The 12447-nt window shown below is 46.0% G+C and overlaps 1 pseudogene; it reads left to right on the top strand.

The window, feature by feature from the left end:
• Positions 1 to 6099: 6099 nt before the first annotated feature.
• The window catches only part of LOC123040270 (disease resistance protein RGA5-like), a 29111-nt pseudogene continuing 22763 nt past the window's right edge, over positions 6100 to 12447 (top strand).

Below are 12447 nucleotides of genomic sequence, written 5' to 3'. Positions count from 1 at the left end.
AGGCCCTTCCCAATGCTCCACCATGGACAGGTGCTAAGCATGCCACATAAGCGAAAAAATGACATGACACAACATTTAAGGAGAGGAGAGAGTACTTTGATGACCTCCAGGAAGAACCAATGCCAAGCGTGAGAACCTAGGCAAACCACTTAAATGAAACAATTTGATCAATGCATGAAAGACTTTAGGTGCTAAGTCATTAAATAAAGTGTGCTTGGCATTTTAGCAACAACAAGTTAAGCATCTATGCATTGAGGAATTGAGTTTCTAAGGTATTTAATGCACTTAGCACCTCCTCTAAGCACCTTTGCATTGGAAGAGGTCTTAGGCAATCGCGGCACTCCCGCGACGACAGTTCCCAGGGCTTGAGACCATGATTTGATCGGCCTCCGTTCCCCTATTACCACCTTGTGCTGTCTCATGGCGTCGATAGTTTCTCGTTTCTTTGCTTCGTTCGGGGTGGTTCAAGGCAATCCTTGCATTGTTTCCCACCCTTGGCGACGGCGGATCAAGTTCCTGTCGAGGATACCAGCGCGGCAACGTCGGGGGAGGTGGGACTGCTCGCACGCAGGTGGGTCACCTTCTTTTGGCTGGGGGAAGCACCTCCCTAGTGCTGTCGCCGCCCTCCTTGGAAGACCCTGCATTGGCCTTCTATCCTATGTTGGAAGCAGGTAGTTCTGGCTCCGCTATTGGTGTCGAGGACATGTTGGAGCGATGAAGGCGCAACCGGTGATGGTGGATGATGATGATGATGACGACGATGCTGATCTAGTTGCCCCGGATTGCGCATTGGTTGGTAAGGTCATCTCCCCTACTGTCCTTCACACCAAGACTATTTCATCGACAATAAGGCTGGCCTGGGGAAATCTTAGGAGTCTGTTGTTTCACCCGACGGGCGACAACCTGTTCGTGGCTGAGTTCAGCACTAAGATGGATAGGGATCGTGTCCTAGATGGCTCGCCATGGAAGGTGGGCCGCCATGCTATCTTACTCAAGGTTTTTGATCCTAACATACAACCGCTGCAAGTGGAGCTTAAGACTCTCTCTATTTGGGCACGTATTATAGCCCTGCCCTCAAGAAAGATAAAAGCCAAATTGGGAATGGAGTTTTCTAAGCCAATAGGAAGAATCGAGTTTGTAGAAGTGGATGCTGATGGGAGATGCTGGGGTGCTTTCATGTGTGTCTGGGCAGACATTCTGGTACAGGGAACCATTGGTTTTGTATGTCACTGTCAATTCTACGAAGACGAAGAGGACTGAACCCTATGTTGTTATGTATGCGTGCTTGCCGTATTACTGCTACACATGCGGTATGCTGGGTCATTCCTTCATGCTTTGTCCAAACCCAGGAATGCTTGATGTGAATGGAGACCTACCCTGCGTTGCAAAGAAACTATGTGCTCCGGAGGAGCTGTCAACGAGATCCAGCGGGTCCAACTCAGGCAATAATTCTTCATCCTCGTCTTTTGATCCAAAAACCTGGAGTGGTAATACCCCGTCGGGTGATGGCAAGTCAACTGGTACGTACCCATGGCAGGGCTGTCCCACAAAACCGTGAGGGTGATGGGGAACCTAAGAGATCATCCCCTCTCATGAACAACCCATCAGGCAGAGGTCATAGTCGCTCCTCTTGTGACCAGGGTCGTGGTCAGTTTTATGTTGCTGGAAAAGAGCTCTTCCCGTCTCAGAGGACAAAAAGCGGTATGGCTGGGAATAAGAGGAAGCCCACTAAGAACCCAGTTTCTGTGCATATATCAAATGAGAAACCTTCAAGTTTTGTAGGCGTTTTGACTATTGTGGTTTCTAAATATCTAGCAAAGATGTTGGCCCATGCACTAAAGTGGAGGATAGTGTCTCGAACAAGAAATAGTGTACTATACCTTCTCGATCGACAGATCAGGCGGAGGCTGCGGAGAGCCCCGCCAAACGTAATGAGTATCTTATGTTGGAACAGTCGAGGGTTGGGTTCGGTCTCGACTGTTAGTGAGCTTTGCTGGCTTGTGAAGCTTCACCGACCCACCTCCTCTTTCTGTCCGAGACGAAGATGAGGGATTCTCGTGTCTGTAATTTTATTGCTTATACTCTGCCTTACTACAAAACTCTACGATCATGTCTGCGAGTTGGATCATATACTCCAAGCCAGTGGCCGCCGGAGCTCTTTGATCCCTCCTGTGTGCCACCAGCCTAGGCACCCTCACCACCAGTGCCCCTTCTTCATACCTGATTTCTCCTAAATTAGGACCCATTGCAGCTACTCCCTCCGTTCCAAAATAGATGACCCAACTTTGTACTAAAGTTAGTACAAAGTTGGGTCATCTATTTTGGAACGGATGGAGTAGGTGTGAAGTGGGGTGGTATGGCGGCTAGGGCAAGTGGGGAGGGGTTCTGGCCGGATTGTTAGTGGTGGAGTGGTTTATATTGACACTCTAGGTGTAGGTGGCGGTTGTTAGATAGATGGGTTTTATTGACGCTCCAGCTGTAGGTGGGTTATATTAACACTAAAAGAAAAAGCACATTAAAAGTCCATTAGGCAAAAAATGGGAATCATCAGATAGACTAAAACTAAAGTTAGAAAGGATATTTTCATCATATCACACTACCATAATATATAATTCAATAAAGTAGTGTGAACCATACGATAGCAGTCTAACTACCCATATTTTGCTCATAAAACATCTCCCAACGCTTTGTCAGACATCTTTTTAGTATGACAGGACAAGGCCCATCAACCCAAACAACCATTCCACAATCAAAACCTCCTACCTGCAAATATCACAATTTCAGATAGTGAAAGTTAACAACTACACCTTTGTGAGTAGAGACTCTTGTGAGTAAGTTGAAATAGTGAAAATTAACAACTACACTCTAACAAAGCTGAGATAACTACACATTGACACTACAATAAGTCCACCACTCATTGAAATTTAGTTCATGTTAATCCAACCACACACTGGACAAGAGTAATGCTAACTTGATAAGTGAACTTGAACAATCAAGATTCAGTTAAATTCAGTCACATTTGACTACACGGTGAACTATAACAAGTTAACTACACAATGAACCATAAGAAGTTAAACACATAATGAAAGCTAACAACTATAGTCTCACAAAGTTAAAATAACTACACATAGACACTAAAAATAATCCACTGCTCATTGAAATTAACTTCATGTTAATCCAACCACATTGGCACACTAGACATGAGTAATGCAGATAACTAGACAGCACACCGATAATTAGGCACTACGAAGTACATAATGAAAATACAATCTTTTTCTTAAGAACTTCCACATCAGTTAACTAGACAGTACATAGTAAACTACCACTATAGGAATGAAACTTCCATCTTTCTTTTCACATTTTCAATAACAAGATTGAGTTAAATTCAACGAAACTACCATCTTTTTCCTCAACAGCTGGATTCAGTTAAATTGAGTGAAAGTTCCATCTTCCTCTCCAACAACAATTCAATTAAATTTAGTGAAACTACCATCTTTTTCTTCAACAACAAGATTCAGTCACCTTAATATAACAAGTTAACTACACAGATAAATATGCACTTAAATCAAACAACTACAAACTAAAAATACCATCAATACTATGAACAATAGGATTGAGAGCAACTTAATCTAACTCTGCACACACTACTAGCCATAGCAAAGTGCTAAGCCAGAACAATAAGCCGAGCATTGCTTACCTGCACAGCACAGCCGTAAAACCTCCTCCCAGTGTCTATGCCATCAAATGCCACACATTTTTTCACACTGGCCTAGTGAAGCTTGCATTTGATGGACGGATCAGCCACTGTCCCACAGAAAGAAGCATCCACAATGGTCTCCAGGTTCTCATGCATTCACAACATCCAGCCAATGGTTCCTTCCCCTGAGGCTCGAATGAGATCTAAAATCAAAAATCCCCAAATCTAAGCCCTAACCCTAACCCGCCGGAAAACTTAACCATAAATCAATGTCCATGATGGTGTACTGGAGGTCGTCGCCGCTACTCTCCTTTCCGTTTTTTTCCACTAAGACATCGAGTGGCGGCGGCGAGCAGGAGCGGCGTCGGTGCTGACGTCGAGTGAGAGCGAGAGTGAGAGTGAGCAAGTGAGTGAGAGAGTGAATGAGCTGCACACTACCACTTTGGACCATGGACCATTAACTGTCGCCATTACACCCGTTGTCACGTGGTTGATTTCCCATGTCAAAACTTGATCAGAATTTTTGTCAGTTCTTTTTCCCACTGTCAACGATAGAGTTCGGTGTGTTTGCCACGTTTTGAAAAGTGGTGGTTTTTTGTGAGTTGTGACACGATTGTGGTGGTTTATGCACTTCACTCTACCTTGTATCACATGACAACACATGTCTATGGCTACTGGCTAGGAAACTTAACCATCTTCGATTAACGAGCTAGTCAAGTAGAGGCATACTAGGGACACTTTGTTTGTCTATGTATTCACACATGTACTAAGTTTCCGGTTAATACAATTCTATCATGAATAATAAACATTTATCATGATATAAGGAAATATAAATAACAACTTTATTATTGCCTCTAGGGCATATTTCTTTCATCTTTGGCAATGGCGGCGCCCCGATCTGGATCTGGGGATTTGGACTCGCCACACGCTCTCTTGAAGACCTCATGGTGGCATGAGGGAGCTGCCGAGCGAAAGCTCTGCGCTTTGTCGCCGACGACGGCGACGCTCGTGGGCGCTGTTATCTTCTTGAAGACGTCGTCGTGGTGCTCCTCTCCGTGCCTGAGTTCTGGGTGAAAACCCTTGTCCTTTCGACTCGACAACGGCGACGCCTGGCGCCGTTCCCCCTCCTGAGGGTGTTGTGGTGGAGCTTAGGTGTTCTAGGGTGTAGTGTTGCGGTGTTCTCAGGTCTTCCTGTGTTTTCTTGCGGTTTCGTAGTCTCTTGCGGTCTGCGTTTCTTTCCGGTTATGCTGAGATCGGCTTTGTAAGAGGGTTACCTTACCATTTTGTATTGTCCGGCCGTGTACTTTGTATGGTTGTTGCTTTACTTATAAAGCGGGGCGAAAGCCTGTTTCGAGAGAGATCACGGACCATTAACGGTTGCCGTTACACCTGTTGCCACGTGGTTGATTTCCCATGTCAAAACATGATCAGAATTTTTGTTTCTTTTTGCCATTGTCAATGATAGAGTTCAGTGTGTTTGCCACGTTTTGGAAAGTGGTGGTTTTTTGTGAGTTGTGACACGATTGTAGTGGTTTATGCATTTCACTCTACTTGGTATCATCAGACTAATACTGACACTCTTCTCCTTCCGCGGTTCTCTCCTTCCTACCGATCCCAAATTCATGTGAATTACTGCCGCTACCTCTATCAATTGGGATATCCTACTGTGTCCTTAATGTTATACTGGAAGCAGACAACACATGTTCACTGGATGAAGGATTGGGATCAAAACACGAAGTACTTCCACACATGGTGGGGTCGGACAGACAAAAAAAGATAGTTATGAATCGTCTTAAGAGGCTTAGGAGGGAAGATGGGAGTGTAGTTGAGGAGGAGGAGGCCATGACCATAAGAGAGGTGGCAACTAACTACTCCCTCCGTTCCAAAATAAATGATCCAACTTTGTACTAAAGTTAGTACAAAGTTGGGTCATCTATTTTGAAACGGAGGGAGTAACTTACAAGCCTTTCTCATTAAGAAACGTGTACAACCATTTAGCAAGCACCTATTTTTAAATTGAGGGACTACGCAACTACCTAGTCTTCTTCTTTTACTGCATTTCCTTTGCCGTGCTAGGATTTGTCGTCACCACCTGGTTTCCTCTCCCTGGTTTGGCTTGTATTCCAAGCTGGTCTAACTCGAGTGATTAGTCAATTGATTCGGTTGGGAACAGTTTACCAAATCCACGGAGGCTAATTGACCAGGCACGCGAATCCTTGAAGGACACGGAAACAGGGTCAGTTGCTTGTCAAAATTACCCATTTCTCCATCGTGTATACAACTATACAATGACATCTTCTCCGATACTACAATTTCGCCAGTCAAAACTTCGCACCGCAACCACCTCGTCAAGCCATCATCTCTCACTCAAGATCCAGAGAAACACTTCTCGAAGAAAGATCATGGAGGTCATGGCAGGTGCGGTGACGAGCGCCCTCTCCACAAGCTGGACGCCGTGCTGACGGACGAGTACAGGCTGCAGAGGAGCCTGAGGGGCGAGGTCATGTTCCTCCGGGCCGAGCTGGAGAGCATGCAGGCCGCCCTCGAGAGAGTATCCTCGTCGTCGGCGCAGCCGGTGGACAGGCAGGTCAGGATCTGGGCAGGGCAAGTCAGGGAGCTCTCCTACGACGTCGAAGACAGCATCGACAGGTTCATGGTGCGCGTCGACCTCCATCGTCCGGGGTTCAGCGGGTTCATCGGCAGGTGCCTGAGCCTGCTGACCACGGCCCGGATCCGCCACCGGATCGCCGCGGACATCAGGGTCATCAAGGGCCGCGTCAAGGAGGTCGCTGACCGGCGCGACAGGTACAGGGTCGACGACGATGTTTTCGCCGTCCGGCGGCCTGCGGGCACCACCACCGTTGACCCTCGCTTGCATGGCATGTACGAGGATTCGACGAGGCTCGTCGCGGTGGGCGGGCCGAGGGCGGAGCTCTGCAGGCTTTTGGTGGAGCAAGAAGGCGCGGCTGCCATGGATGGTCAACTGAAGGTGGTGTCCATTGTCGGGGCTGGTGGCCTGGGCAAGACGACGCTAGCGAACGTCGTGTACCAGCAGATCAGAGGGCAGTTCGATTGCGACGCCTTTGTCACCGTGTCCCTCAAGCCTGATCTGAGGAGGGTTTTGGGCAGCTTGCTCCGTCAGGTTAGTAAGCAGAGTTACAGCGAGGTTGAAGCATGGGATGTGGTGGAACTCATTGACAAAATCAGACAAGTTCTTCGGGATAAGAGGTGACGCCAAAACCCATCCTCTCTATATCAACAAGTGTTAAGATTAGTTGACTTTTGTTTTTGATTCTAATATGGTGCCACAAACTCACAGGTACTTAATTATAGTTGATGATATATGGGACGAATCAGCTTGGAATTGGATCAAGACTGTATTAGTTGAGAACAACTGCAGTAGCAGAGTAATCACAACAACACGAATAGCTGCAGTGGCTGCATCATGTAGCTCTTCCATCGACGGTAACATTTATAAACTAAATCCTCTTGGTCATGATGATTCGAAGAAGTTGTTCTATGAAAGAATATTTGGGAGTGAAGATGGTTCTCATGTGGAGCTGAGAGAAATATCTGAGAAAATCATAAGAAAGTGTGATGGTGTACCATTAGCTATCATCACTATTGCCAGCCTATTGTCTCACAAACCAAAGAACATACATGAATGGGACACTGTCAACAAATCAATCGGTTCTGGACTTGAGAAATTCCCCAATATGGAGAACATGCGTCAGATATTTTCTATTAGTTATTATGATTTGCCGTCCCATCTAAAACCCTGCTTTCTATACCTGAGTGTTTATCCGGAGGATTATACAATATTGAGTCATCACTTGGTACGAAGATGGATAGCCGAAGGCCTTGTCCATGGAAGTAATGTGGATACCTTATATAAAGTGGGGTTCGGTTACTTCAATGATCTTATTAACCGAAGCCTAATTCAACCACAACATGTAGATTCTCGTGGCAACGTAGGGGCTTGTCGTGTACATGATATGGTCCTTGATTTGATCACATCCTTATCAATTGAAGAAAATTTTGTCACTACATTAGATAGCCATCAACCTAGTGACCTTTCAAAGAAGATACATCGATTATCCATCCAAAAGAATCAAGAAAATCACACCATGCCACTTTCTATGATGAGCTTGTCCCACGTCAGATCATTTATCATCTTTCCTAGTGCTACAAAATTGATGCCGCATCTTTCAAGATTTCAAGTTCTGCGAGTGTTGGATCTAGAAGGTTGCCGTGACTTGGAGAATCATCATATTGATGGTATTGGGAATTTATTTCATTTGAGGTATCTAGGACTAAGGGATACAAATATTACCAAAATCCCAAAAGGAGTAGGCACTAGTAGAAAAGGGGGCAATGGTCCAGGCCGGGTCAGCCCATTAGTCCCGGTTCAATCCAGAACCGGGACCAATGGGGGCATTGGACCTGGTTCGTTAGCCCCGGGGGCCGGCCGGGCCACGTGGGCCATTGGTCCCGGTTCGTCTGGACCTTTTGGTCCCGGTTGGTGGAACGAACCGGGACCAATGTTCCTTGCTCCTGGCCCACCATCATTTGTCCCGGTTGGTGGCCTGAACCGGGACCAAAGGCTGCCCATTAGTCCCGGTTCATGCCACCAACCGGGACCAATTAATTGCCTATATATACCCCGCGAGCAGAGCACTCTCACTGCTCTGTTTTTCGTGGCCGGCGAGGAAAGAGCTTTGTGGTGCTCTAGCTCACCTCCTATGCACACGAGGTGTTCGATGGAATGCCCGAGCCACACTACTTAAGCTTTCTCCTCTCCAAGCTCCATTTTTCTCAATATTTGTCTAGGTTTAGCGGTCTGTCACGTCCCGTCCCCGTCTTCACCGTCGTCGATCGCCCGCGCCGATCTCGTCGCTGGCACCACCGTGGTGAGCCTCTTGTTCTTATCTTCTTTCTGAAAGGAAAAACACTCTTACTTGTATGTTTATATAGATACTTGTATAATTTTCTTACTTTTATTATTGCATCTTATATAGTGCGATGGTTTTGGTATCCGCCCCGTCGGCCCTCGTCCTGTCTATGATTCAGATGTGGTATATATTATCTTTTCATAACTATTGGTTCATTTATTGTTTATGACAATTATGCCGACCAACGTGACATAGATTTTATTTATCTAGGAGGTTGTTGAACCGGAAATTCCAACCAACCCTATTGTCGAGAGGTTAAATTTAGTTGAAGAAGAAAACAATTTGTTGAAGGAAAAAATTAGAAAAATTAAGGAGGAGAAGATGATATTGGAGTTGCATGTTGCGGATGTCGTCGATGATCACAAGATCAAGATGGATGCAATGCGCTTGAAGATTAGAAAGATTAGAAAATATGCCATTCATACCGAGGCTTGGTATCATTATGCCGTTGGATCAGTTGTTACATTGGTTGCGATTATGATCGCATTTGTTTTCGCATTGAAATGTTTTACATAGTTTCGGTGTATGGTTTAATTAATTTAGATGCTCTACAGAGCTTTATGTTGTTAGATGAGAACTATGTATGTACTTTGGTTTTAATGTGATGATGAGCTTCTATTAATTTGGTCACTTAATTATCTATTTATGATGTTCTCTAATGATTTTCGACACACTTAATTATATATAATGCACGCAGATGAACCGGCAATGTATGTACGGTTCAAGACACACCTCCGAGTACATTAAGGGCGTGCATGATTTTCTCGAAGTGGCTGAGGCAAACAAGCAGAATGGTTTTATGTGTTGTCCATGCCCTATATGTGAGAATACAAAGTGTTACTCTGACCGGAAAATCCTCCACACCCACCTGCTTTACAAGGGTTTCATGCCACACTATAATGTTTGGACGAGGCACGGAGAAATAGGGGTTATGATGGAAGACGGCGAAGAAGAAGAGTGCGATGACAACTATGTGCCCCCTGAATACGGTGATGCTACTGAAGATCAAGAGGAACCAGACGATGTGCACGATGATGCTGCAACGGGCGAAGCTGCTGAAGATCAAGAGGAACCAGACGATGTGCCCGATGATGATGATCTCCGCCGGGTCATTGTCGATGCAAGGATGCAATGCGAAAGTCAAAAGGAGAAGCTGAAGTTTGATCGCATGTTAGAGGACCACAAAAAAGGGTTGTACCCCAATTGCGAAGATGGCAACACAAAGCTCGGTACCGTACTGGAATTGCTGCAGTGGAAGGCAGAGAATGCTGTGCCTAACAAAGGATTTGAGAAGCTACTGAAAATATTGAAGGAGAAGCTTCCAAAGGATAACGAATTGCCCGACAGTACATACGCAGCAAAGAAGATCGTATGCCCTCTAGGATTGGAGGTGCAGAAGATACATGCATGCCCTAATGACTGCATCCTCTTCCGCGGTGCGTACAAGGATCTGAACGCATGCCCGGTATGCGGTGCATTACGGTATAAGATCAGACGAGATGACCCTGGTGATGTTGACGGCGAGCCCCCCAGGAAGAGGGTTCCTGCGAAGGTGATGTGGTATGCTCCTATAATACCATGGTTGAAACGTCTGTTCAGAAACGTAGAGCATGCTAAGTTGATGCGATGGCACAGTGAGCACCGTAAGAAAGACGGGAAGTTAAGAGCACCCGCTGACGGGTCGCAGTGGAGAAAAATCGAGAGAAAGTACTGGGATGAGTTTGCAAGTGAGCCAAGGAACGTATGGTTTGCTTTAAGCGCGGATGGCATTAATCCTTTCGGGGAGCAGAGCAGCAATCACAGCACCTAGCCCGTGACTCTATGTATGTATAACCTTCCTCCTTGGATGTGCATGAAGCGGAAGTTCATTATGATGCCAGTTCTCATCCAAGGCCCTAAGCAACCCGGCAATGACATTGATGTGTACCTAAGTCCATTAGTTGAAGAACTTTTACAGCTGTGGAATGGAAACGGTGTACGTACGTGGGATGAGCACAAACAGGAGGAATTTAACCTAAAGGCGTTGCTGTTCGTGAGCATCAACGATTGGCCCGCTCTCAGTAACCTTTCAGGACAGACAAACAAGGGATACCGCGCATACACGCACTGTTTACTTGACACCGATAGTATATACCTGGCAAGCTGCAGGAAGAATGTGTACCTGGGCCATCGTCGATTTCTTCCGACCAACCATCAATGTCGAAAGAAAGGCAAGCATTTCAAAGGCGAGGCAGATCACCGGAAGAAGCCCGCCATGCGTACCGGTGATCACGTACTTTCTATGGTCAATGATTTACACGTAATCTTTGGAAAGGGTCCCGGCGTACTAGCTGTTCCGAGTGACGCTGGGGGACACGCACCCATGTGGAAGAAGAAATCTATATTTTGGGACCTACCCTACTGGAAAGACCTAGAGGTCCGCTCTTCGATCGACGTGATGCACGTGACGAAGAACCTTTGCGTGAATCTGCTAGGCTTCTTGGGCGTGTATGGGAAGACAAAAGATACAGCTGAGGCACGGGAGGACCTACAACGTTTGCACAAAAAAGACGGCATGCCTCCAAAGCAGTATGAAGGTCCTGCCAGCTATGCTCTTACCAAAGAAGAGAAGGAAATCTTCTTTGAATGCCTGCTTAGTATGAAGGTCCCGACTGGCTTCTCGTCTAATATAAAAGGAATAATAAATATGGCAGACAAAAAGTTTCAGAACCTAAAGTCTCATGACTGCCACGTGATTATGACGCAACTGCTTCCGGTTGCATTGAGGGAGCTTCTACCGGAAAACGTCCGATTAGCCATTGTGAAGCTATGTGCATTCCTCAATGCAATCTCTCAGAAGGTGATTGATCCAGAAATCATACCAAGGCTAAGAAGTGATGTGGTGCAATGTCTTGTCAGTTTCGAGCTGGTGTTCCCACCATCCTTCTTCAATATCATGACGCACGTCCTAGTTCATCTAGTTGACGAGATTGTCATTCTGGGCCACGTATTTCTACACAATATGTACCCCTTTGAGAGGTTCATGGGAGTCCTAAAGAAATATGTCCGTAACCGCTCTAGGCCAGAAGGAAGCATCTCCATGGGCCATCAAACAGAGGATGTCATCGGGTTTTGTGTTGACTTCATTCCTGGCCTTAAGAAGATAGGTCTCCCTAAATCGCGGTATGAGGGGAGACTGACTGGAAAAGGCACGCTTGGAAGGGACTCAATAATATGCAGGGACGGATATTCTTGGTCTCAAGCACACTACACAGTTCTACAGAACTCTACCTTGGTGACCCCGTATGTCGATGAACACAAGAACAGTCTGCGCTCCAAACACCCGGAGCAGTGCGACGACTGGATTACATGTGAACACATCAGGACTTTTAGCAGTTGGTTGGAAGCACGTATCAGAGGTGACAACACTGTTTGTGATGAGCTGTACTTGTTGTCCAGGGGACCATCTTTGACTGTATTGATTTGGAAAGGATACGAGATAAATGGGAATACATTTTACACGATTGACCAAGATCAAAAGAGCACCAACCAAAACAGCGGTGTCCGCTTTGATGCAACAACCGAGAGGGGAAAGGACACATATTATGGTTACATAGTGGACATATGGGAACTTGACTATGGAGTAGATTTTAAGATCCCTTTGTTTAAGTGCAAATGGGTCAATCTGTCAGGAGGCGGGGTACAGGTAGACCCACAGTACGGAATGACAACAGTGGATCTGAAAAGTCTTGGGTACACTGACGAACCGTTCGTCCTAGCCAATGATGTGGCACAGGTTATCTATGTGAAGGACATGTC

Source organism: Triticum aestivum, chromosome 2B (genome assembly GCF_018294505.1).
Source record: "Triticum aestivum cultivar Chinese Spring chromosome 2B, IWGSC CS RefSeq v2.1, whole genome shotgun sequence".
Taxonomy (NCBI): Eukaryota; Viridiplantae; Streptophyta; class Magnoliopsida; order Poales; family Poaceae; genus Triticum; species Triticum aestivum.
Note: the sequence above shows the minus strand (reverse complement) of the source record. Positions and strands in the feature narration are given on the sequence as shown.